Raw genomic sequence first — 27,180 nt, 5'->3', positions numbered from 1 at the left:
GAACCAGTTCAGTGGTGTTTCCATCAATTTCTGACCTTTTCCTATGAACCAGACACCCTCCTCTCTTCAGAGCAGGGGTGGCTGGTTAAATGCACGGGTTCTCCCATTGACTTCCATTGTGCTCAGGTGCTTGGTAGAGCACCCGAGCATCCCGAGGTGTTTGACCCCAGTACCCGAACACCCGAGCATTTTGGTGCTCAATCAACACTAATATTTACTCAAATTTACCATTAACATGAAGTACAATGTGTCACGAGAAAACAATCTCTGAATCGCTTGGATAAGTAAAAGCATTCCAAAGTTATTACCACATAAAGTGACATGTCAGATTTTCTAAATTAGGCCTGGTCAGGAAGGGGGTAAATGGCCCGGTCTGGCGAGAACAGGCGAGGGCATAGAGGCAGTTACTGGGCCGCATAGTGTCAGAGAAACCCACCGATTCCTGGCTGTGTTTATCTGTTGTCACTTGAGATGACGTTGAAGAGCAAGTCAACCATTTCAGTACGGCTGGATAACAGTGGTAGCCCTGGCCTGTTGCTATGGCTTCTGTTAACACCACTTCTTTTTCTGCCACTTGTGCCGGTTACAGCAACATTTTTGCTACTGTCAGTTCGTTTGGAAAGCCCAGGCAACTGTCTGTTGGCCATAGTGTAAAGTAACTGTATCAGTAATGTAGTTGATCAACTTAGACTCTGGCAGCAGTTCAACAAGATGCATACGGCGATATGTTAGACCACCCTTTAATACCCAGTAATTCTATGTGTAAACTAACAGATTGTGGCAGTAGTTCAACAAGATGCACATGGCAATTACACTCGACCTGCACTGTCCCTAAATTCTCCCTATGCTCTTCTTACAGTGTCTAAAAATCTTCTTATGATCTCCCTACATTGTACCTGCACTCTCCCTATCCAATCTTCTTCAATAAATTCCTTTCTGAAACACTGTCCCTAGTGCATAAACGATTGTCACATATTTCCCTAAGGTCAGCTCCCAGTGAAATGGCAGAGACCGAGCGTGATGAGGCTTTTATAGGGCTGTGACAGGTGATGGCTATCTTCTTGGTACCAATAATAAGAGTTGAATTAGTTAAAATATAACAACCTCGGTGGTATAGAGGTTGTTATATTTTAACTAATTCAACTCTTATTATTGGTACCAAGAGGTTGAGGAACCTATTTTTAAACATCCGGATTGCATATTATATTGTTTTAAGTAGTAATGTATGAATTTATGTGTTTTATTACTAATAAACTGTGAGGTTCCTATATTAAGAGAGTGCCCAGTATCTTTTTTACATTTTTACACTTTACCAAAGGAAGGGTGATTCCTTTTTACTGAGAGCACCTCCCCTACTGTTAGCACCAATCCAGTGCGCCACTTCCTTTTATCTTAACTTTGTAACACTTGCAGCAGCACTTTTGTTAACATGAAGTGCGAGGAAATTCTGATTCATGACAAATCAAACTTTCCTTAAACTTCAGATAAAATTCCAGTTCAGATGCTTCTATTAGCTCAACACTAATAATCAGCATAGGACTGAAACATTTCTTGCCCTTAAAATCTCCCTGTCATAAGCAACTATTATCGTGTGATGGGGACAATATAGGGAAAGACTAGAAATACATAATTGCGTAGATTTTAGGGAATTTGATCAGGGAAAGATTTGAGGGAGTGAAAATCTGGTCACACTGTCTTAAGCAACGTGCTGCTGCAGCAACTCAGTCCAACCTTGATTCAGTTGGTTCGGCAAATTTTTTTAAAAAAAATTCTTAGATCCGAGTCAATTTAGCATGAAGCGTGTTAAATCAGGTCTATCCTGGCCTACAGTCAAACTTAAGGGAGAATTTATCCTAGCATACATCATTGTGCACTCACTGCATCGAAATGCATAGTCCCTTCTGGTAGCGATACAGTTACTGTGCTTCTGAATGACAGGCAGATTACATATATGGATGCAGGCATCATCGTGTAGGCCACCCACATTCCTAGCTAAACCCTAGCTAAACCAAAAGAAAAACATACAGCATCCTTCTGTGTTTTTGGCCCACTCCTGCTTTTGGCTTCCAAATCATGATCAAATCCTGATGCAAAGTACTGACAGTGTGATAGAGGCCTCATGCTCAATTTGCATGACTTTTGGCCATTTGCCTCTGAAATCGACTTTATTCAGATGGAAAAGAAGTCCTGCATGCAAGACTTTCATGGCCTCTATCACACGGTCAATATTTGGTTAGTTTTTTGCATCAGAATTTGATCAATATTGCTAAGGCGAAAACAGGGGTGGGTCCAAAACAAAGATAACATATGATTGAAATATTTGCATGTCTTCTGTGTTTTAGACACAGGCTGAGCAGTTCCTCCCCGGTGTGACTTTGTTCGGCCAGGCTGAGCAGGTACAGAACTGCGTGACAACGCCGTGCTTTGCATCGGTGGTAACCTGGAGTACCACTCTGATCTGTGCCTACATAGGAGGCTGAGGAGGCAAAGGAGGACATTAGTGCAGAAATCACACAATTACAATGCGGAGGCGGCATTGCCATAGCCTGGCCAAGTTGCTGTGTGTCTGGGCCAGAACAACATTTTCTCAGTGGGCTGTAAAGGACTGCAAAAGAATGGTGATCTCAACAAGGCCAAACAGGGACACTAGTGGCCCCAACACAGAGTGGGGAAGGTGGCAACCGCATGAGGAGTCAACATAGTGGCCCAGTCACACTGTAGGGAGGGTGGCAACCGCATGAGGAGACAACACAGTGGCCCAGTCACAGAGTGGGGAGGTGGAGGGCAACAGCAGTGGCAGTTACAGCACAAGACAGTAGGTGGCAGCAGGAGAAAATTGCATCAGAGGCATCAGGCAGATAGCAGCATCAGAATAGTGGCTGAAGCGGGTGCCCAGGAGAAACAGGTCTTTGTTCACAAAGTTTTGGTATGGTACCCAGAAAGATCTAGTCTGATGATTCAGGCACTGGAGTGTAGAAATCCTGGTTGTACCATGCCTGTTTCATCTTCATAAAGATCAGTCTTTCAACATTTTGGGTGGAAAAGTGAATTTGAGTTCTTCTTGGATTAACTATGCCCTGTGCCACACTAAACACCCGGCTCTAATGCCACACTACTGACCAGGCAGGAAAGCTTGACGAAGGCAAACTCGGCCAGTTGCGGCCACAAATCGAGTTTGACTGCCCAGTAGAGTTGAGCAAACACCTGGATGTTCGGGTTCGAGAAGTTCGGCCGAACTTCCCGGAAATGTTCGGGTTCGGGATCCGAACCCGACCCGAACTTTGTCCCGAACCCGAACCCCATTGAAGTCAATGGGGACCCGAACTTTTGGGCACTAAAAAGGCTGTAAAACAGCCCAGGAAAGAGCTAGAGGGCTGCAAAAGGCAGCAACATGTAGGTAAATCCCCTGCAAACAAATGTGGATAGGGAAATTAATTAAAATAAAAATTAAAAAAATAAAAATTAACCAATATCAATTGGACAGAGGTCCCATAGCAGAGAATCTGGCTTCACGTCAGCAGAGAATCAGTCTCTTCATGCCATAGCAAAGAATCTGGCTTCATGTCAGCAGAGAATCAGTCTCTTCATGCCATAGCAGAAATTCTGGCTTCATGTCAGCGCAGAATCAGTCTTCATGTCATAGCAGAGAATCAGGCTTCACGTCACCCACCACTGGAACAGTCCACTGTCACATATTTAGGCCCCGGCACCCAGACAGAGGAGAGAGGTCCCGTAACAGAGAATCTGGCCTTATGTCAGCGCAGAATCAGTCTTCATGTCATAGCAGAGAATCAGGCTTCACGTCACCCACCACTGGAACAGGCCACTGTCACATATTTAGGCCCAGGCACCCAGGCAGAGGAGAGAGCTCCCGTAACAGAGAATCTGGCCTTATGTCAGCGCAGAATCAGTCTTCATGTCATAGCAGAGAATCAGGCTTCACGTCACCCACCACTGGAACAGGCCACTGTCACATATTTAGGCCCAGGCACCCAGGCAGAGGAGAGAGGTCCCGTAACAGAGAATCTGGCCTTATGTCAGCACAGAATCAGTCTTCATGTCATAGGAGAGAATTAGGCTTTACGTCACCCACCACTGGAACAGGCCACTGTCACATATTTAGGCCCAGGCACCCAGGCAGAGGAGAGAGGTCCCGTAACAGAGAATCTGGCCTTATGTCAGCACAGAATCTGTCTTCATGTCATAGCAGAGAATAAGGCTTTACGTCACCCACCACTGGAAGAGGCCACTGTCACATATTTAGGCCCCGGCACCCAGACAGAGGAGAGAGGTCCCGTAACAGAGAATCTGGCCTTATGTCAGCGCAGAATCTGTCTTCATGTCATAGCAGAGAATCAGGCTTCACGTCACCCACCACTGGAACAGGCCACTGTCACATATTTAGGCCCAGGCACCCAGGCAGAGGAGAGAGGTCGCGTAACAGAGAATCTGGCTTCATGTCAGCACAGAATAAGTCTTCATGTCATAGCAGAGAATCAGGCTTCACGTCACCCACCACTGGAACAGGCCACTGTCACACATTTAGGCCCCGGCACCCAGACAGAGGAGAGGTTCATTCAACTTTGGGTTGCCCCGCAATATAATGGTAAAATGAAATTAAAAATAGTATTGAATGAGGAAGTGCCCTGGAGTAGAATAATATATTGTTAAGGGGAGGTAGTTAATATCTAATCTGCACAAGGGATGGACAGGTCCTGTGGGATCCATGCCTGGTTCATTTTTATGAATGTCAGCTTGTCCACATTGGCTGTAGACAGGCGGCTGCGTTTGTCTGTAATGACGCCCCCTGCCGTGCTGAATACACGTTCAGACAAAACGCTGGCCGCCGGGCAGGCCAGCACCTCCAAGGCATAAAAGGCTAGCTCTGGCCACGTGGACAATTTGGAGACCCAGAAGTTGAATGGTGCCGAACCATCAGTCAGTACGTGGAGGGGTGTGCACAGGTACTGTTCCACCATGTTAGTGAAATGTTGCCTCCTGCTAACACGTTCCGTATCAGGTGGTGGTGCAGTTAGCTGTGGCGTGTTGACAAAACTTTTCCACATCTCTGCCATGCTAACCCTGCCCTCAGAGGAGCTGGGCGTGACACAGCTGCGTTGGCGACCTCTTGCTCCTCCTCTGCCTTCGCCTTGGGCTTCCACTGGTTCCCCTGTGACATTTGGGAATGCTCTCAGTAGCGCGTCTACCAACGTGCGCTTGTACTCGTGCATCTTCCTATCACGCTCCAGTGTAGGAAGTAAGGTGGGCACATTGTCTTTGTACCGGGGATCCAGCAGGGTGGCAACACAGTAGTCCGCACACGTTAAAATGTGGGCAACTCTGCTGTCGTTGCGCAGGCACTGCAGCATGTAGTCGCTCATGTGTACCAGGCTGCCCAGAGGTAAGGACAAGCTGTCATCTGTGGGAGGCGTATCGTCATCGTCCTGTGTTTCCCCCCAGCCACGCACAAGTGATTGGCCCGAGCTGCTTTGGGTGCCACCCCGCTGTGAACATGTTTCATCCTCATCCTCCTCCACCTCCTCCTCATCCTCGTCCTCCTCGTCCTCCAGTAGTGGGCCCTGTCTGGCCACATTTGTACCTGGCCTCTGGTGTTGCAAAAAAACTCCCTCTGAGTCACTTCGAAGAGACTGGCCTGAAAGTGCTAAAAATTACCCCTCTTCCTCCTCTTCCTCCTGGGCCACCTCCTCTTCCATCATCGCCCTAAGTGTTTTCTCAAGGAGACATAGAAGTGGTATTGTAACGCTGATAACGGCGTCATCGCCACTGGCCATGTTGGTGGAGTACTCGAAACAACGCAACAGGGCACACAGGTCTCGCATGGAGGCCCAGTCATTGGTGGTGAAGTGTGTCTGATCCGCAGTGCGACTGACCCGTGCGTGCTGCAGCTGAAACTCCACTATGGCCTGCTGCTGCTCGCACAGTCTGTCCAGCATATGCAAGGTGGAGTTCCACCTGGTGGGTACGTCGCATATGAGGCGGTGAGCGGGAAGGCCGAAGTTACGCTGTAGCGCAGACAGGCGAGCAGCGGCAGGGTGTGAACGCCGGAAGCGCGAACAGACGGCCCGCACTTTATGCAGCAGCTCTGACATGTCGGGGTAGTTGCGAATGAACTTCTGCACCACCAAATTCAGCACATGCGCCAGGCAAGGGATGTGCGTCAAACCGACTAGTCCCAGAGCTGCAACGAGATTTCGCCCATTATCGCACACCACCAGGCCGGGCTTGAGGCTCACCGGCAGCAACCACTCGTCGGTCTGTTGTTCTATACCCCCCACAACTCCTGTGCGGTGTGGGGCCTGTCCCCCAAACATATGAGTTTTAGAACGGCCTGCTGACGTTTACCCCGGGCTGTGCTGAAGTTGGTGGTGAAGGTGTGTGGCTGACTGGATGAGCAGGTGGAAGAAGAGGAGGAGGAAGCTGAGTAGGAGGAGGAGGAGGAGACAGGAGGCAAAGAATGTTGCCCTGCGATCCTTGGCGGCGCAAGGACGTGCGCCAAACAGCTCTCCGCCTGGGGCCCAGCCGCCACTACATTTACCCAGTGTGCAGTTAGGGAGATATAGCGTCCCTGGCCGTGCTTACTGGTCCACGTATCTGTGGTTAGGTGGACCTTGCCACAGATGGCGTTGCACAGTGCACACTTGATTTTATCGGACACTTGTTTGTGCAGGGAAGGCTCGGCTCTCTTGGAGAAGTAGTGGCGGCTGGGAACAACATACTGTGGGACAGCAAGCGACATGAGCTGTTTAAAGCTGTGTGTGTCCACCAGCCTAAATAACGGCATTTCATAGGCCAGTAGTTTAGAAATGCTGGCATTCAGGGCCAGGGATTGAGGGTGGCTAGGTGGGAATTTACGCTTTCTCTCAAATGTTTGTGAGATGGAGAGCTGAACGCTGCCGTGTGACATGGTTGAGATGCTTGGTGACGCAGGTGGTGGTGTTGGTGGTACATCCCATGTTTGCTGGGCGGCAGGTGCCAACGTTCCTCCAGAGGCAGAGGAAGAGGCCGAGGCGGCGGCAGCAGCAGCAGCAGCAGAAGAGGCCGAGGCGGCGGCAGCAGCAGAAGAGGCCCAAGCGGCAGCAGCAGAAGAGGTAGCAGGGGGAGCCTGAGTGACTTCCTTGTTTTTAAGGTGTTTACTCCGCTGCAGTTCATGCTTTGCATGCAGGTGCCTGGTCATGCAGGTTGTGCTAAGGTTCAGAACGTTAATGCCTCGCTTCAGGCTCTGATGGCACAGCGTGCAAACCACTCGGGTCTTGTCGTCAGCACATTGTTTGAAGAAGTGCCATGCCAGGGAACTCCTTGAAGCTGCCTTTGGGGTGCTCGGTCCCAGATGGCGGCGGTCAGTAGCAGGCGGAGTCTCTTGGCGGCGGGTGTTCTGATTTTGCCCACTGCTCCCTCTTTTGCTACGCTGTTGGCTCGGTCTCACCACTGCCTCTTCCTCCGAACTGTGAAAGTCAGTGGCACGACCTTCATTCCATGTGGGGTCTAGGACCTCATCGTCCCCTGCATCGTCTTCCACCCAGTCTTGATCCCTGACCTCCTGTTCAGTCTGCACACTGCAGAAAGACGCAGCAGTTGGCACCTGTATTTCGCCATCATCAGGGACGTGCTGAGGTGGTATTCCCATGTCCTCATCATCAGGAAAAATAAGTGGTTGTGCGTTAGTGCATTCTATCTCTTCCACCCATGGGGAAGGGCTAGGTGGATGCCCTTGGGAAACCCTGGCAGCAGAGTATTCAAACAGCATAAGAGACTGCTGCATAACTTGAGGCTCAGACAGTTTCCCTGATATGCATGGGGGTGATGTGACAGACCGATGGGCTTGGTTTTCATGCGCCATCTGTGCACTTTCTGCAGAAGACTGGGTGGGAGATAATGTGAACGTGCTGGATCCACTGTCGGCCACCCAATTGACTAATGCCTGTACCTGCTCAGGCCTTACCATCGTTAGAACGGCATTGGGCCCCACCAAATATCCTTGTAAATTCTGCTGGCTACTGGGACCTGAGGTAGTTGGTTCACTAGGACGTGTGGCTGTGGCAGAACGGCCACGTCCTCTCCCAGCACCAGAGGGTCCACTAACACCACCACGACCATGTCCACGTCCACGTCCGCGTCCGCGTCCCTTATTAGATATTTTCCTCATTGTTCCCGTTCACCACAATTTTGAGAATGGCAAATTTGGGAATAGTTTTTCAACCCAGAACAAAAAGTGTGCTTTTACGGTCACTACAAATAACTTGACCAGCTAAAACAGTACAGATTTGGTTGAATAGAAATGTGAGGCCTTTTTTTTTTTTGCGCTGTGTGACAGGTATAGGTTTAATCACAGAATTAGACTTCTATTTGCACGGTAGCGTGTGTCTTAGGTTTTTCTGAATGACACTATCAGCACCTTCAATGTAAGATATCCTTTTTGGGATAGATTTCAAGTAGGCCTCATATAGCAAAAACTAGTTATTTTGAGAATGGCAAATTTGGAAATAGTTTTTCAACCCAGAACAAAAAATGTGCTTTTACGGTCACTACAAATAACTTGACCAGCTAAAACAGTACAGATTTAGTTGAATAGAAATGTGAGGCCTGTTTTTTTTTTGCGCTGTGTGACAGGTATAGGTTTAATCACAGAATTAGACTTCTATCTGCACGGTAGCGTGTGTCTTAGGTTTTTCTGAATAACACTATCAGCACCTTCAATGTAAGATATCCTTTTTGGGATAGATTTCAAGTAGGCCTCATATAGCAGAAACTAGTTATTTTTAGAATGGCAAATTTGGGAATAGTTTTTCAACCCAGAACAAAAAGTGTGCTTTTACGGTCACTACAAATAACTTGACCAGCTAAAACAGTACAAATTTGGTTGAATAGAAATGTCAGGTCTATTTTTTAGGCGCTGGGTGACAGGCTCAACTTGCCCCTGATGTAGTATATGGCCAAAAAATAACCACACTATTGATGGTTAAATGCACTTGGGTGACACAGGCTCAGCCTGCACCAGATGTAGGATATAGCACAAAATAACCACACTATTGATGGTTAAATACTCTTGGTGATAGCTTGTGCTGGCGCACCACAAGCCACAAAATGGCCGCCGATCACCCCAGAAAAAAGTGATCTAAAAACGCTCTGGGCAGCCTCAAAAAAGTGAGCAAGTCGATATTAGCACTTCAATGATCCATAGCTGCAGATCGATCACAGAATGAAGTCTTTTGGAGGAGTTAATCTGCCTAATCTCGCCCTAACGTCGCAGCTGCAACCTCTCCCTATGCTTGAATCAGCAGAGTGACGTGCAGCGCTACGTGACCCAAGCTTATATAGAGGCTGGGTCACATGCTGCACTGGCCAATCACAGCCATGCCAATAGTTGGCAAGGCTGTGATGGCCTCTTGGGGCAAGTAGTATGACGCTTGTTGATTGGCTGCTTTGCAGCCTTTCAAAAAGCGCCAAGAAAGCGCCGAACACCGAACCCGAACCCGGACTTTTACGAAAATGTTCGGGTTGGGGTCCGTGTCACGGACACCCCAAAATTCTTTATGAACCCGAACTATACAGTTCGGGTTCGCTCATCCCTACTGCCCAGTAGTCATGGGGATCTTGGATGAGAGGTGGCAGGGTGCAGTCCAGGTATGCCACCACCTGCTGGTCCAGGTTCTGCTCCATGTCATGCTGCTGCTGGGTGATTTCTTCAGTAGGCAGGTGAAGAAAAGTGCTTATTAGAGACTCCAGACTTAAGTTTCTGCTGATGGAGATGGTGCTGCTCCTGCCCCCCTACCCTCTTCCAGTAGCCAGGGTAGTGGAATGTGAGCGCAGCGGTCTCCCCGCCCCGGTCAGACCTTTGTGATGATGGGCAAGGGTGCACATAGGCCGCGGCCAACTGACTACATAGGATGTCTTAATAGTAGTTGAGTTTATTCTCCCTCTCAGCGGGTGGAAAAAAGGCCCCCATTTTGGAGCAGTAACGAGGGTCTAACATGGTGGATAGCCAGTTGTCATCCCTCTGCCGAATGGTGATAATACAGCTGTCACTACGCAAGCATCTCAGCATGCATCTGGCCATTTGAGCAAGAAACTTGGAGGAACTCCCTGCCTCAATCTCCACTGCATACTGCCACAGTATGTCGGGGTCATTTGCCTGGCCTTTCTAATTGCTCTAGATCCTCATGCTCCTCCTGCTCCTCTCCTGTCACTTGGGCAGAAAAACCACCCATTTATTTATACATTGCCCACAGGGCTCAGGTGGCCGTGAGATGTAGGCGCTAGGTATCCTGTCCCCTGGCCAGCCAGATTGATCAGCATCTGCTCCAGGATGTAAAGGAGTCGAATGACATTGTTCATCCCTTAGTCCTTGTGACTGACAAATGAAGTGGCCTCCTCAAAGGGCGTGACCAAATGGCTGGTATCATGCATGAGTTGCCACTGAATCATGTTGAAGTTACACAGGGGAGTGCTCCTGTGCACCTGAATCAAGAAATTGTTTACGCCTTCCTCTGCTCTACACTTGGTCCAAAATGGGAAGGGTGGAGTTCCAACGGGTAGAAATGTTGCATATCAAGCGATGTGGGGAAACTCTATTCTGTCTTTGCAGCTCAAGAAGGTCATGTTTTGCAGGGTAAGAGTGGCTGAAATGCATGCACAGTTTCTTGGCCATTTTCAGGATGTCTTGCAGTTGGGTGGAAGACTTCAGGGACCACTTTACAACCAGATTAACCACGTACGCCATGTAGGGCGCATGGCTCAGCCCTCCTTGACGCAGTGCTGACACAATGTTCTTCCTGTTGTCATGACCATGGTTCTGATTTTCAGTTGACGAGGAGAGAGCCAGGATTTAATTTCCTCTAGAAGTACGTGGAGCAGTTCCTTCCCGATGCGACTCCATTCACCCAGGAAAAACAGGTGTAGAACAGTGTGATAGCGCCATGCTCTGCATATGTGGTACAGTTGTGGAGCAATCTGAATTGTGCCTGCAGTGGAGGCTGAGGACAAGGTTGAGGAGGCAGAGGAGGACATTGGTGCAGGACTCACAGCTTGAGAACGCAGAGGCGGCTGTGCTTTCACCTGGCCAAGTTGCTGGGGTGGCTGGGCCAGAACCACATTTAGGCTACTTTCACATCTGTGCTTTCCCTTTCCGCTATTGAGATCCGTCATAGGGTCTCAATAGCGGGGAAAAATGCTTCAGTTTTGTTCCCATTCATTGTCAATTGGGACAAAACTGAACTGAAGGAAACAAAGTGAGTAGTATAATGTTCCTGGTCTCGTCAAACTAAAAGTGACAGGTGGCCACACTCCTTTTTCACCAAAAACCCCGCCCACTTCACCCATAACCCCACAATCCTGCCCAAACCACGCCTAAAATACTGCCCATTTAAATCCCCTATTATTCTTTTAGATCCGATAAAGCGTCAGTAATTCAATTAAGTTTAATATCTTTAAAAATAAAATGATATTAAGCCTATATTAAACTCTTATTAAGCTATTATAAATATTGGCAATAGTTATTTGGGCCGTCTATCTGACTATCTATAGGACCTTCGATGATGTCACCAAAGGTCCTGCAAGGTATACGATGCAGCCCAACACTTCAGTAGATTAATTAAGTTTAATATGTTTAAAAATAAAATTATATTAAGCTTATATTAAGCTTATATTAACCTCTTACTAAGCTATTATAAACATTGGCAGTGGCTAATTATAAATATTGTCAGCGGTTAATTGATCCTTCTATCTTCCTAAAAGCTAAAAGATCTTTGATGATGTCACCGGAATGCTTCTAACAGCTATCAATTTATCTATCTATCTATCTATCTATCTATCTATCTATCTATCTATCTATCTATAAGATGGCTATCTATCAAACATCTATCTATTTATCTGTATATCTATCAAACATCTATTTATCTTTCTATCTAACTGTCTATCTTTCCACTATCTTTCTATCTAGCTAACCATATAAATCAAATCAAATCAAAAAGCTTTATTGGCAGGACTAAATACATTTTAGCATTGCCAAAGCAAGTGGGAAATAATTGGGTGGGTTGGGGAGTGGGGACACATCCAGGGTGGGGTGGGGATATATGAGTCCATGGTATATCAGGGTCCTCTCAGTCTATGGCAGGCAGTAATATTTTGTGCTGCTATGGCCACTGTGTTCTCCTCTTCCCCTAGCAGTATGGAGAGTCTCTCTTCCTCCTCCATGGAGATAAAGTCTGGGCAGAGATCAGACAGTCTCCTGAAGTGAGTCTCCCTCACTGCCGAGTATTTGGGGCGCCGCAGCAGGAAATGAGCCTCATCCTCCACGGCCTCCTGGTCGCACTGCTGGCACAGTTGGCTCTCCCTGGGCACGTACCTCTGTCGGTGATGCCCGGATTCAATGAGCAGGCTGTGGGCACTCAGTCTGTACCGGCTCAGAATCTGTCAGTCTTTTGGATTGTATCTAACAATGTATCTATTTAGCTATCTATCTATCTTTCATGTTTCTATATGTCTATCTTTCTATCTATTTATCTAGCTTCTAACAGCTATCAATTTATCTATCTATTTATCTATCTAGCTATCACATATCTCTTTATATATTATACATCTATCTATCACATATCTATTTATCTAGCCATCTATCTATTTATCTATGTATACGTATATCTATTTATCAAGCTTCTAATATCTATCTAACACTTATCTTTCCATCTAGCAATCTATCTATCTTCTAATATCTATCTAGCTACCTATCTTTCTATCTAACTATCTACAGCAAAGGTAAGTGACCAGGCAGCACTCCAGACTTTAAAGAAAACAGTGGATCCTTTCATCACACCAAATGCAACGTTTTAGCTCATCTCAATGAAGCCTTTGTCAAGCAGTGATAACAGTGCTCAATGTGAGTTTAAATAAGTGAACAGCCCCCCGGAACGTCCTGGTCTCTTTCAGATGTGAACAAGAGGAGCTATATGCTCGGGTCCCCTTGCAACATATTGGTGATAGCAGGCACTTAAAAACATTGCTAAAATGACGAAAATGCTAATTTGTGTTAAAGAGGTCTTGTTATCTCTCATGAAGTGTCTTTTTTACTGAAAACTTGTATTCCTCATGAAATAACAAGGGTGTTTCCTTTTTTTCTTAGAACTCTATATTGTTCCTCTGTTATTTCTTCCTAGAAATTAAGATATAAACAAATAATTGACACATGGATATTTACGTCAGCTGTTTGTCCCTACAATTACATATTTATAAATAACTAGACATTATGCCCGTTACAAAAACGGGCACTAGAATTGGACAGCGTGCAAAGCAATCATCACACCGTGTTCCATGGACGGCGGAGGCGGTGTGTGGGGCAGCGTTGAGCGGCCGGTGCTCAGGGTGTGGTCATTGTGGACGGTGGGCTGTGCGGACAGCATGTGGGGCGGCGTTGATCGGCCGGAGCGCAGTGTGATGATTGCTCTGCGTGCCGTCCAATTCTAACGCCCGTTATTGTAACGGGCATAATGTCTAGTTATTTATAAATATGTAATTGTAGGGACAAACAGCTGACATAAATATCCATGTGTTAGTTTTTCATTTATATCTTAATTTCTAGAAAGAAATAACAGAGGAACAATATACAGTTCTAAGAAAAAAAGGAAACACCCTTGTTATTTCATGAGGAATACAAGTATTCAGTAAAAAAGGCACTTCATGAGAGATAACAAGACCAAATTAGTGTTTGCCATCATTTTATGTCCTAGTGGTTAATTCAATTTTTACTAACCAAGATAGTATATTTATTGTCAAAAGAAAATAGGCATACATTTTTATTTGTTTTACATTTCTTTGTTACAGAAAGTTTGGTTAACGTTGTAAATTTTACTTTGCCTGTATATAAAAATGTATTTGCATGTAATGTCTGATAATGGTTTACATAATTTTATTACAGACGTCTTGGTTAACGTTGTAACTTTTACTTTGAATGTATGTGAAAATGTAATTGTATGTAGTGCCTGATAATGTTTTTATTTGTTTTATATAACTTTGTTACAGATGTCTTGGTTAACGTTGTAACTATTACTTTGAATGTATGTAAAAATGTATTTGCATGTAATGTCTAATACTGGTTTACATAACTTTGTTACAGACGTCTTGGTTAATGTTGTAACTATTAATTTGAATGTATGTAAAAATGTAATTGTATGTAGTGCTTGTTAATGTTTTTATTTGTTTTACATAACTTTGTTACAGAAGGTATGGTTAACATTGTAAATTTTACTTTGAATGTATATAAAAATGTTATTGTATGTACGGTAATGTCTGATAATGTTTTTGTTTTACATATCCAAAATATTGAGAAAAACAGTACTACACGACAAAAGCTATCGGTTCTTATGGAGTCGTTGAACTCTTTTCAGAGAAGTACGAAAATTTGGAATAAGAAAAGACGCTGTAAAAATTGGTGCTGCTCATGCATTAGGCTGACTATATATACATTGTGGACTTCTAAATTTGGCAGGTGTTTGTACAAAATGATCGCCAGCTGGCTTATTAGAAGATAGATAGATAGATAGATAGATAGATAGATAGATAGATAGATATTTTAAAGATTCTAAGAGGTTTGTGCGATGCATACGCTTTTATTAATAGCTTCATAGGCTTTTATTAGCTTGATGGGATTTAATAGCTTTAGGAAATCTGGGTACTTCAAAGAAACCTGCTATATAATAGATAAATATATAGCTTGATAGATAGATAAATAGATGACTTGTTAGATAGATGGATGATAGAAAGAAAGTGTAAAGATAGACAGATAGAAACATTTATAGATAGGTAAATATATAGAAAGATAAATAGATAGATATATAGATAAATAAAGATAAATTGCTAGATAGATAGACAGATAAATAGATAGATGTTTGATAGTTAGCCATGTTATAGATAGATAGCTAGATAGAAAGATAGGTAGCTAGATAGATAGATAGATAGATAGATAGATAGATATTAGAAGATAGGTAGATGGAAAGATAAGTCATTAGCTATATATTAGAAGCTTGATAAATAGATATACGTATACATAGATAAATAGATATATGGATAAATTGATAGATGGCTAGATAAATAGATATGAGATAGATAGATAGATAGATAGATAATAGATAAATAGATATGTGATAGCTAGATAGATAAATAGATAGATAAATTGATAGATTGATAGATAGATATAAAGATTGTGGAAAGATAGACAGTTAGATAGAAACACGAAAGATAGATATAAAGATAGATAGAGAGATAGATATAAAGATAGATAGAGAGATAGATATAAAGATAAATAGATAGATAAATAGATAGATAAAGAGATAGATAAATTGATAGATAAGTTGATCCAGTTATATAGAAAGATAAATAGTTATGTGCTAGATAGAAAGATAAATAGATGTTTGATAGATAGCCATGTTATAGATAGCTAGATAGAGAGATAAATTGATAGCTGTTAGAAGCTAGAGAAATAGATAGATATATAACTTGATTAAAAGTTGAGCGAACACCTGGATGTTCGGGTTCGAGAAGTTCGGCCGAACTTCCCGGAAATGTTCGGGTTCGGGATCCGAACCCGACCCGAACTTCGTCCAGAACCCGAACCCCATTGAAGTCAATGGGGACCCGAACTTTTGGGCACTAAAAAGGCTGTAAAACAGCCCAGGAAAGAGCTAGAGGGCAGCAAAAGTCAGCAACATGTAGGTAAATCCCCTGCAAACAAATGTGGATAGGGAAATGAATTAAAATAAAAATAAAAATAAAAAAAATTAACCAATATCAATTGGACAGAGGTCCCATAGCAGAGAATCTGGCTTCACGTCAGCAGAGAATCAGTCTCTTCATGCCATAGCAAAGAATCTGGCTTCATGTCAGCAGAGAATCAGTCTCTTCATGCCATAGCAGAGAATCTGGCTTCATGTCAGCGCAGAATCAGTCTTCATGTCATAGCAGAGAATCAGGCTTCACGTCACCCACCACTGGAACAGGCCACTGTCACATATTTAGGCCCCGGCACCAGACAGAGGAGAGAGGTCCCGTAACAGAGAATCTGGCCTTATGTCAGCACAGAATCTGTCTTCATGTCATAGCAGAGAATCAGGCTTCACGTCACCCACCACTGGAACAGGCCACTGTCACACATTTAGGCCCCGGCACCCAGGCACAGGAGAGAGGTCCCGTAACAGAGAATCTGGCCTTATGTCAGCACAGAATCTGTCTTCATGTCATAGCAGAGAATCAGGCTTCACGTCACCCACCACTGGAACAGGCCACTGTCACACATTTAGGCCCCGGCACCCAGGCAGAGGAGAGAGGTCCCGTAACAGAGAATCTGGCCTTATGTCAGCACAGAATCTGTCTTCATGTCATAGCAAAGAATCAGGCTTCACGTCACCCACCACTGGAACAGGCCACTGTCACACATTTAGGCCCCAGGACCCAGACAGAGGAGAGGTTTATTCAACTTTGGGTTGCCCCGCAATATAATGGTAAAATGAAAATAAAAATAGTATTGAATAAGGAAGTGCCCTGGAGTAGAATAATATATTGTTAAGGGCAGGTAGTTAATATCTAATCTGCACAAGGGATGGACAGGTCCTGTGGGATCATTGGGTTCATTTTTATGAACGTCAGCTTGTCCACATTGGCTGTAGACAGGCGGCTGCGTTTGTCTGTAATTTTTTTTTGCGCTGTGTGACAGGTATACGTTTAATCACAGAATTAGACTTGTATCTGCACGGTAGCGTGTGTGTTAAGCTTTTCTAAATGACACTATCAGCACCTTGAATCTAAGATATCCTTTTTGGGATAGATTTCAAGTAGGCCTCATATAGCATAAACTACTTAGTTATTTTGAGAATGTCAAATTTTGGAATAGTTTTTCACCCCAGAACAAAAACTGTGCTTTTACGGTCACTACAAATAATTTGACCAGCTCAAACAGTACAGATTTGGTTGAATAGAAATGTGAGGCCTATTTTTTTGGGCGCTGTGTGACAGGTATACGTTTAATCACAGAATTAGACTTGTATCTGCACGGTAGCGTGTGTGTTAAGCTTTTCTGAATGGCACTATCAGCACCTTGAATCTAAGATATCCTTTTTGGGATAGATTTCAAGTAGGCCTCATATAGCATAAACTACTTATTTTGAGAATGTCAAATTTGGGAATAGTTTTTCACCCCAGAACAAAAACTGTGCTTTTACGGTCACTACAAATAACTTGACCAGCTAAAACAGTACAGATTTGGTTGAATAGAAATGTCAGGTCTATTTTTTAGGCGCTGGGTGACAGGCTCAACTTGCCCCTGATGTAGTATATGGCCAAAAAATAACCACACTACAGGGAGTGCAGAATTATTAGGCAAGTTGTATTTTTGAGGATTAATTTTATTATTGAACAACAACCATGTTCTCAATGAACCCAAAAAACTCATTAATATCAAAGCTGAATATTTTTGGAAGTAGTTTTTAGTTTGTTTTTAGTTTTAGCTATTTTAGGGGGATAACTGTGTGTGCAGGTGACTATTACTGTGCATAATTATTAGGCAACTTAACAAAAAACAAATATATACCCATTTCAATTATTTATTTTTACCAGTGAAACCAATATAACATCTCAACATTCACAAATATACATTTCTGACATTCAAAAACAAAACAAAAACAAATCAGTGACCAATATAGCCCCCTTTCTCTGCAAGGACACTCAAAAGCCTGCCATCCATGGATTCTGTCAGTGTTTTGATCTGTTCACCATCAACATTGCGTGCAGCAGCAACCACAGCCTCCCAGACACTGTTCAGAGAGGTGTACTGTTTTCCCTCCTTGTAAATCTCACATTTGATAATGGACCACAGGTTCTCAATGGGGTTCAGATCAGGTGAACAAGGAGGCCATGTCATTAGATTTTCTTCTTTTATACCCTTTCTTGCCAGCCACGCTGTGGAGTACTTGGACGCGTGTGATGGAGCATTGTCCTGCATGAAAATCATGTTTTTCTTGAAGGATGCAGACTTCTTCCTGTACCACTGCTTGAAGAAGGTGTCTTCCAGAAACTGGCAGTAGGACTGGGAGTTGAGCTTGACTTCATCCTCAACCCGAAAAGGCCCCACAAGCTCATCTTTGATGATACCAGCCCAAACCAGTACTCCACCTCCACCTTGCTGGCGTCTGAGTCGGACTGGAGCTCTCTGCCCTTTACCAATCCAGCCACGGGCCCATCCATCTGGCCCATCAAGACTCACTCTCATTTCATCAGTCCATAAAACCTTAGAAAAATCAGTCTTGAGATATTTCTTGGCCCAGTCTTGACGTTTCAGCTTGTGTGTCTTGTTCAGTGGTGGTCGTCTTTCAGCCTTTCTTACCTTGGCCATGTCTCTGAGTATTGCACAACTTGTGCTTTTGGGCACTCCAGTGATGTTGCAGCTCTGAAATATGGCCAAACTGGTGGCAAGTGGCATCTTGGCAGCTGCACGCTTGACTTTTCTCAGTTCATGGGCAGTTATTTTGTGCCTTGGTTTTCCACACGCTTCTTGCGACCCTGTTGACTATTTTAAATGAAACGCTTGATTGTTCGATGATCACGCTTCAGAAGCTTTGCAATTTTAAGAGTGCTGCATCCCTCTGCAAGATATCTCACTATTTTTGACTTTTCTGAGCCTGTCAAGTCCTTCTTTTGACCCATTTTGCCAAAGGAAAGGAAGTTGCCTAATAATTATGCACACCTGATATAGGGTGTTGATGTCATTAGACCACACCCCTTCTCATTACAGAGATGCACATCACCTAATATGCTTAATTGGTAGTAGGCTTTCAAGCCTATACAGCTTGGAGTAAGATAACATGCATAAAGAGGATGATGCGGTCAAAATACTCATTTGCCTAATAATTCTGCACGCAGTGTATTGATGGTTAAATGCACTTGGGTGACACAGGCTCAGCCTGCACCTGATGTAGTATATGGCCAAAAATTAACCACACTGTTGATGGTTAAATGCACTTGGGTGACACAGGCTCAGCCTGCACCTGATGTAGTATATGGCCAAAAATTAACCACACTGTTGATGGTTAAATGCACTTGGGTGACACAGGCTCAGCCTGCACCTGATGTAGTATATGGCCAAAAAATAACCACACTGTTGATGGTTAAATGCACTTGGGTGACACAGGCTCAGCCTGCACCTGATGTACTATATGGCCAAAAAATAACAAGACTGTTGATGGTTAAATTCACTTCGGTGACACAGGCTCAGCCTGCAGCTGATGTAGGATATAGCAAAAAATAACCACACTATTGATGGTTAAAAGCACTTGGTGGTAGCTTGTGCTGGCGCACCACAAGCCACAAAATGGCCGCCGATCACCCCAGAAAAAAGTGATCTAAAAACGCTCTGGGCAGCCTCAAAAAAGTGAGCAAGTCGATATTAGCACTTCAATGATCCACAGCTGGAGATCGATCACAGAATGAAGTCTTTTGGAGGAGTTAATCTGCCTAATCTCGCCCTAACATTGCAGCAGCAACCTCTCCCTATGCTTGAATCAGCAGAGTGACGTGCAGCGTTACGTGACCCAAGCTTATATAGAGGCTGGGTCACATGCTGCACTGGCCAATCACAGCCATGCCAATAGTAGGCAAGGCTGTGATGGCCTCTTGGGGCAAGTATATGACGCTTGTTGATTGGCTGCTTTGCAGCCTTTCAAAAAGCGCCAAGAAAGCGCCGAACACCGAACCCGAACCCGGACTTTTACGAAAATGTTCGGGTTGGGGTCCGTGTCACGGACACCCCAAAATTCGGTACGAACCCGAACTATACAGTTCGTGTTCGCTCATCCCTAAACTTGATAGATCGATAAATGCATAAATTGTTAGATAGATAGATAGATAGATAGATAGATAGATAGAAAGATAGATAGAAAGATAGATAGTTAAATTGATAGGTAGGTAGATCGATAGATAGATAGACAGACAGACAGACAGATAGATAAAAAGATAGATTAGATAGATAGGTCAATTTATAGATAGATTGATAGAAATATAGATAGATAGATAGATAGATAGATAGATAGATAGATAGATATTTGATAGATAGCCATGTTATAGATAGATTGGTAGATAGTTAGATAGATAAATAGATTAATTTCTAGATAGATAGATAGATACAATATTTTTAGTATTATTTTATTAAGCCGGTTTATAGATAGATAATAGATAGATAACAGATAGTTATATAAATATATTAGAACATGTCCTGACATGTCTGACATGTCTGTGAACAACTGTTCATATAGATATGTTGAATATCTGTGATAGATACGGCTATGAAATAGGACAAAATGGGCAGACAGAATCGGCCGCAGGAAAGTTGGGTGCCACAATTAGCTTCTGTTAATATTTATAAATGATACATATCTGTGTTAGATGCGACAGTCAAATATTTAGATTAAATCACAGCAGCTTTCGATTTATTAAACACGATCGTATATAATTAAAAGCAAATTTCTAAGATCGCCGGTCCACTAACAAAGGGACTGCTGCCTTGCGAGACCTTCGATGACATCACGATGGGGCAGGGTTGTGGGTGGAGTGGGCTGGGTTTATGGGCGGAAAATGGGGCATTTCAGTTACATTATCAAAGGTCTTTTAGCTTTTAGGAAGATTGAAGGATCAATTAACAGCTGCCAATATTTATAATTAGCCATTGCCAATATTTATAATAGCTTAGTAAGAGGTTAATATAAGCTAAATACAAGCTTAATATCATTTTATTTTTAAACATATTACACTTAATTAAATTACTGACATGTTGGACGGCATAGTATACCTTGTAGGACCTTCGGTGACATCATCGAAGTTCCTATAGATAGTTAGATAGACGACTCAAATAACTATTGCCAATATTTATAATAGCTTAATAAGAGTTTAATATAAGCTTATTTTTTATTTTTAAATATTTCAAACTTAATTGAATTACTGACCGTTTATCGGATGTAAAAGAATAATAGGGGATTTGAATGGGCGGTATTTTAGGCGTGGTTTGGGCGGGATTGTGGCTGGGGGTATGGATGGAGTGGATGCGGTATGGGCGGAAAAGGGGCATGGCCACCCATCAGTTTGACTTTGACGAGAACAGGAGCGTTATACTACTGAAGTGCACCAAAATGCAGTGAACCCAATCGAACATCTCTGGAGAGAATTGAAAATGCTGCATACCAACAATCCCCGTCTAACCTGACAGAGCTTAACAGGATCTGCAGAGAAGAAAGGCAGCAAATCCCTGAATCCAGGTGTGCAAACCTTTTGTCATTGTGCCTAAGACAACTGGAGGGTGTAATCACAGTCAAAGGTGCTTGAACTAAGTACTGAATACCTATGTCAATGCAATATTTCAGTTTTTCCTTTTCAATAAATTTGCAAAGATTTTAAACATTCTGTTTTCAATTTGTCATTATGGCAGAATGTGTTGGTGTAGAATAATGTTGACAACCTTTTTTTTTTTTTTTTTTAAACTGCAACATATTAACAAAAATGAAAAAAGTGAAAGGACCTAGAGACTTTCTGAATGCATTGTATCTTTTTGGCTCTTTTATATTTTTGAAACTTTTTTTTAACCATTTTTACATTTATTTTCAATCCCCCTAGAGTACTATAACTTGAAATATTTTGATCACTTATACCGTAGACTGCAATAGTTTAGCTTTGCAATCTAAGGGAGAATCAGTGCATTCCTATGAATCCCTGTCACATTCTTTGTGACAGGGCTTGGAGCCTTCAGAAGGCCCCAGGCTACAATAGCAACTGAATGGTTCCAGAAATTGAGCAAAATCTATAAAATGGGCATAGAAAAAATGACAAAATCATGAATGTATAAGGAAATAATATGCAGGAAAACATCGTTAAATATGTAGGAAGAAAATTAGTGTACGTGTTGGGATATAATTTAAAAATTTCAAATTTTTGACCAGGAACACCAAACCCCATTGAAGTTAATGGGGACCTGAACTTTGGGGCTGAAAAATGGCTGTAAAAAAGTAATAGAAAGGGACAGAGGGCTGCAAAAGGAACTAAAATGGGGGTAAGATCAGTACTATTGCCCTGCAAACAAATGTGGGTAGGGAAATGACTTAAATGACATAAAATACCTAAAAATAAAAAATTATAATCTTGAACCAGGAGGTGGATGTCGGAGTAAAGTATGAAGAGGTGGACGTGGTGGTGTTGGTGGAAGAGGAGGCAGCCAACTTTCTTTTCGTTTTTATTTTTTTTTCTTACTTTTTTTTGTGGAGGCCCCAGAACATTGGGAAATAGCAAAGAGAACTCATAAAGTGCGCTGGAGTATAGCAATGGTTGGGTGCGGCTGGTATACTTCACTAATCTGCCTAAGGTACGGACAAGTCCTGTGGGATACATGTCCGGTTCATTTTAATGAATATGAGCTTGTCCACATTAGCTATGGACAGTTGAATGCACCTGCACATAATCACCTTCCTGCTGTGCTAAACACACAATTGGACAATATACTTGCCGCAGTGCAGGCTGGCACCTCCAAGGGGTAAAGGGCAATCTCAGGCCATGTGCCCAATTTGAAGATTCAGAAGTTAAAAGGGGCAGACCCATCAGTCAGTACATGCAGAGGTGTGCACATGTATTGTTCCACCATATTGGTGAAACGTTGCCCCCTACTAAGATAGTCTGTATCAGATGGTGGTGCTGGATGTTGTGGCATGCTGACAAAGCTTTTCCACATTTTGGCAATGCTAACCCTCCCTTCTGAGGAGCTGGCGATGCCCCAGCTGCACTGCACTGGTGACTTCCTCCTCTGCCTGCTGTCAGGTGGGAACACCATCAGTAGCATGTCTACCAATGTGTGCTTGTACTCACACATCTTCCGTTCGTGCTTCAGTGATGGAAGTAAGGACGGCAAGTTCTCCTTGTAGCGGGGATCTAGCAGGGTGGCCACCCAGTAATCAGCACTGGTAAGAATGAGGAAACTTGGCAATCATTGTGCAGGCACGGCAGCATGTAGTCGCTCTTGTGTGCCAGGCTAACCAGAGGCAACGGCAAGCTGTCCTCGGTGGGAAGTGTATTGTCTGTTTCCTCTGTATCCCCCTAGCCACGCTCCAGTGATGCCCGTAAGCTGATTTGCATGCCACCCTGCTGTGAATGTGGATCCTCATCATCATCCTCCTCATCCTCCAAAACTGTGCACTGGCTGGACAGTTGTCTACCTGGCCGCTGGTGGTGCAGAAACCCACTCTCCAAGCCACTTGTGGATGACTTGTGGATGACTGGCCTGATAACTGTCCTGTTCCTCCAACTCTTCCTCCTGTGCCACATCCTCTTCCATCATCGCCCGAAGCGTTTTTGCAAGGAGACATAGAAGCTGAATAGTAACGCTGAGGACGGAATCATAGGCGCTGGCCATGTTGGTGGAGTACAGCGCAACTTGGCACACACGTCCTGCATGGACGCCCACTAGCTGGTGTTGAAGTGGTGCTGTCCCGCAGAGCTACTCACCCCTGCTACTCTCTAGCATGTACAAGGTGGAGTTCCACCTTGTGGGTATATTGCATATGAAGCAGTGAGCAGTAAGGCAGAAGTTACACTGCAGCGCAGACAGGAGATCAGCAGCAGGGTGAGAACACCGAAAGGTTAGGCCCTGCGCTGCTATGAGATTTTGCCCGTTGTTGCACACCACCAGGCTAGGCTTGAGGCTCCGTGGAACCAACCAACACAGAATAGTCCAATACTGGTTAGATACTCATACATAAATTCCTGCAGTATATAACTTATTGCGGCTTTTTGACCATACCTCCGGTTATTTGGTGGCGCATAAATATCAGCGCTTTCCTGGCCGGATGTTTGCTCTATCTATCATGGGCCAGCAATTAAGCATTTGTATTGAGCTTATATCTTTGTGACCACTATCTGGTAGTGTTGATCACGAATATTCGAATTTCGAATTTTTATCGCGAATATAGGTACTTCGAAAATTTGCGAATATTTCGAATATAGTTATATATATTCGTAATTTCGAATATTCTAATAATTTCCATTTATTTTTTATCAGTACACATGATCCCTCACTGCTTCTAGCTTGTGGGCCAATAAGAAGGCTGCAATATACTTGACTTTAGGAGTAGTAGTGTTTGCGAATTTTGCTCTATATTCGTTTTTTTTTTGAATATTTGCTATATTGCTATATATTCTTGTTTTAGAATATTACGAATATTCTAAAAAACTAAGTTATAGCAATATAGAGAATATTCGAAAAAAATCGAATATAGAGCAATTTAGCTAATATAGTGCTATAATATTCGTCTAATAGTTGTAAGTTGAAAAATTCGCAATAAAAATTTGAATCCGAGAATTCGAATTCCGAAAATTCGCATATTACACAATCATTACCTTTCCGATTTTTCGAGTTAAAAAAAAATCGTGAATTTTCGAATTTTCAAATATTCGACGAATATTCTGCAAAATATTCGCAAAATATTGTGAATTCGAATATGACCCCTGCCGCTCATCACTACTATCTGGTTGCTTTATGTATGTGCTCTGACTATCCATAACTGTGTGGCCATTAATTTGGTGATTAACAACCCCCCTTATGTCTTTGTTACAATCATGTTTACCTGAGATCCAGTTTTGATCATGTGTATTGATTGTTGTGTGTGCTGATAATCTAATATGAAAAAGAAAACAAATTCCAGCTCTTCACAATAAAAGGCTTCTTTATTCCACTTCTTTAAAAACAGACATCAAGAGCAGAGTAGTATGCTGTGACGCATTTCGGGCTGTTATATCTTAGCCCTTCATCAAGACCTTGGGCTTGGGCTCCTTCACAGGGGGGCATGGCTGGGCACCAAGAAACATAGAAACATAGAATGTGTCGGCAGATAAGAACCATTTGGCCCATCTAGTCTGCCCAATATATTCAGTACTATGGATAGCCCCTGGCCCTATCTTATATGAAGGATGGCCTTATGCCTATCCCATGCATGCTTAAACTCCTTCACTGTATTTGCAGCTACCACTTCTGCAGGAAAGCTATTCCATGCATCCACTACTCTCTCAGTAAAGTAATACTTCAGCATGGTGTAAGAAGGTTAGTACAGCCCCTTGGGCACCTTACAAGGCCCATTTACATATCTCTAAAATCATTTTTTAAACTAAATAAAAGGACACAGCCCTATAGGACAGGTATATTGCGGACATGCTAGCAGCGAACTAGCCGTGCATGTCCGCATCTCTATAACCTAAAACGAGGTGACAGAATCTCTTTAAGTAATTGGCTGAAGGTAGATTACACGGTCATTGGATATCAATTTTCCAGCAGGCCAGTGTACTACAGGCCCCAAAAATGATGCATTCAGCGTACATAAAAGAACAAGTAAGTGGTTGAAGATAGATTACACGATCATTGGATATCAATTTTTCAGCAGGCCAGTGTACTACAGGCCCCAAAAATTATGCATTCAGCGTACATAAACAAACAAGTAATTAAGTGGCTAAAGCTCTATTAGATGGTCAATAGATATCAATTTTACTGAAGGCCAGTACAAATACAGATAAAAAAAAAATACGTTTAAAAGAACTAAAAATATAAAATTGGATTGAAAACAAATCTCCCCTCTTGAAAACACCCCTAATGATAATAGTTGAAACACGTGGTCGTCACAGGTGTTGAATTCTTCCGAGGCCCAAAACATTAGGCATTCAGCGGACAGAAAAGGCCTTTTATGCCGTATTTACCTAAGACAGGGACCAATATTTGCGTATATTTGTGGGCTGGCATGAGGAAATTCAATTAAACATGGTCATCACAGGTGTTGAATCCCTCTGAGATCCATGCCTCATTCATTTTTAGAAATGTGAGGTAGCCCACACTTTCGTGAGCTAGGTGAGTGCGCTTATCGGTCACGATCCCCCCTGCTGCGCTGAATGTCCTTTCGGACAGGACACTGGACGAGGGGCAAGCCAAGAGTTCCATGGCAAATTGTGCCAGCTCTGGCCACAGGTCAAGTCTGCAAACCCTGTAGTCCAGGGGTTCCTCGCTTCTTAGAGCGTCCACATCGGCCGATAACCTGATGTAGTCAGACACCTGTAGGTCTAGGCGTTCCATGAGGCTAGATCCGGAGTGCGGCTGTTGATGGGTTGGCTGCAAAAATGATCTCATATCCGAAGTGACCAACACATTTTCAAACCGCCCTCTTCTTGCATGCGCTGTTAGATTGGTACCCGCAACAGTTTCTCTGTGAGTGGAAATTCCTCTGCCAGCGCCCGCAAAAGCAGAATGCAGCATTTCTCAAAGCAAGGCCTGGAAGTGCTGCATTCTGACAGCCCTCTGTGATGGTGGTAACATTTCTGCCATTTTGTGTTTGTACCGGGGGTCCAAGTACGTTGCCACCTAGTACTGGTCCTTGCCCTTTATGCTTTTTATATGGGGGTCCCTTTTCAAACACTTGAGCATGAAGGCCTCCATTTGCACTAAACTGGAAGCGGTGAAGTGGCCTGGCTCCTGCTCATCGTCCAGGAAAATTTCATCCTTGTTCTCCTCCCCCCAGCCACGGACAACACCAGGGATCCCAGAAACATTTAAAGCAGGCTCTTCTTGCTCCTCCCCCACCCCGGCACCATCCTCCTCTGACTCCTCTTCAGACTCCTGTTGACTTGTCTCAGATTGAGTAGCCCCCCTGGGAATTCATCTAGCATTTCGACTTCCTCATCTTCCTGCTCCTGCTCCTTGACCAATGACACGACGCAATGCACGCTCCAGAAAGAAGGCGTAAGATAGGATGTCACTGATGGCGCCCTGGCTGCAACTGACCAGTTTGGTGATCTCATCAAATGGCTGCAGAAGTCTGCATGTGTCGCTCATAAGCAGCCACTGGAGCAGTGAAAAAAAACAAGCTCCCCAGAAATATTTCCTGCTGGGGACCTTCCATTGCGGTGTGCAAATGGCCACAAATTTTCTGATGGCCTCAGAGTCCACCAGTTTATATGGCAGTAGTTGGCAGGCTAGCAATTCCGACAAGCCGGCGGTCAGCCGTTGGGCAAGAGGGTTATCTGGCGTCATCATCTTTTTTCGCTCGAACATTTGGGTCACGGAAGCCTGCCTTTTGCCAGATGAACCTGAGGACAGCATGGTGGAAGGTGGAGTGGAGG

This window comes from Bufo bufo, chromosome 5 (genome assembly GCF_905171765.1).
Source record: "Bufo bufo chromosome 5, aBufBuf1.1, whole genome shotgun sequence".
Taxonomy (NCBI): domain Eukaryota; kingdom Metazoa; phylum Chordata; class Amphibia; order Anura; family Bufonidae; genus Bufo; species Bufo bufo.
This window is presented reverse-complemented; position numbering follows the sequence as displayed.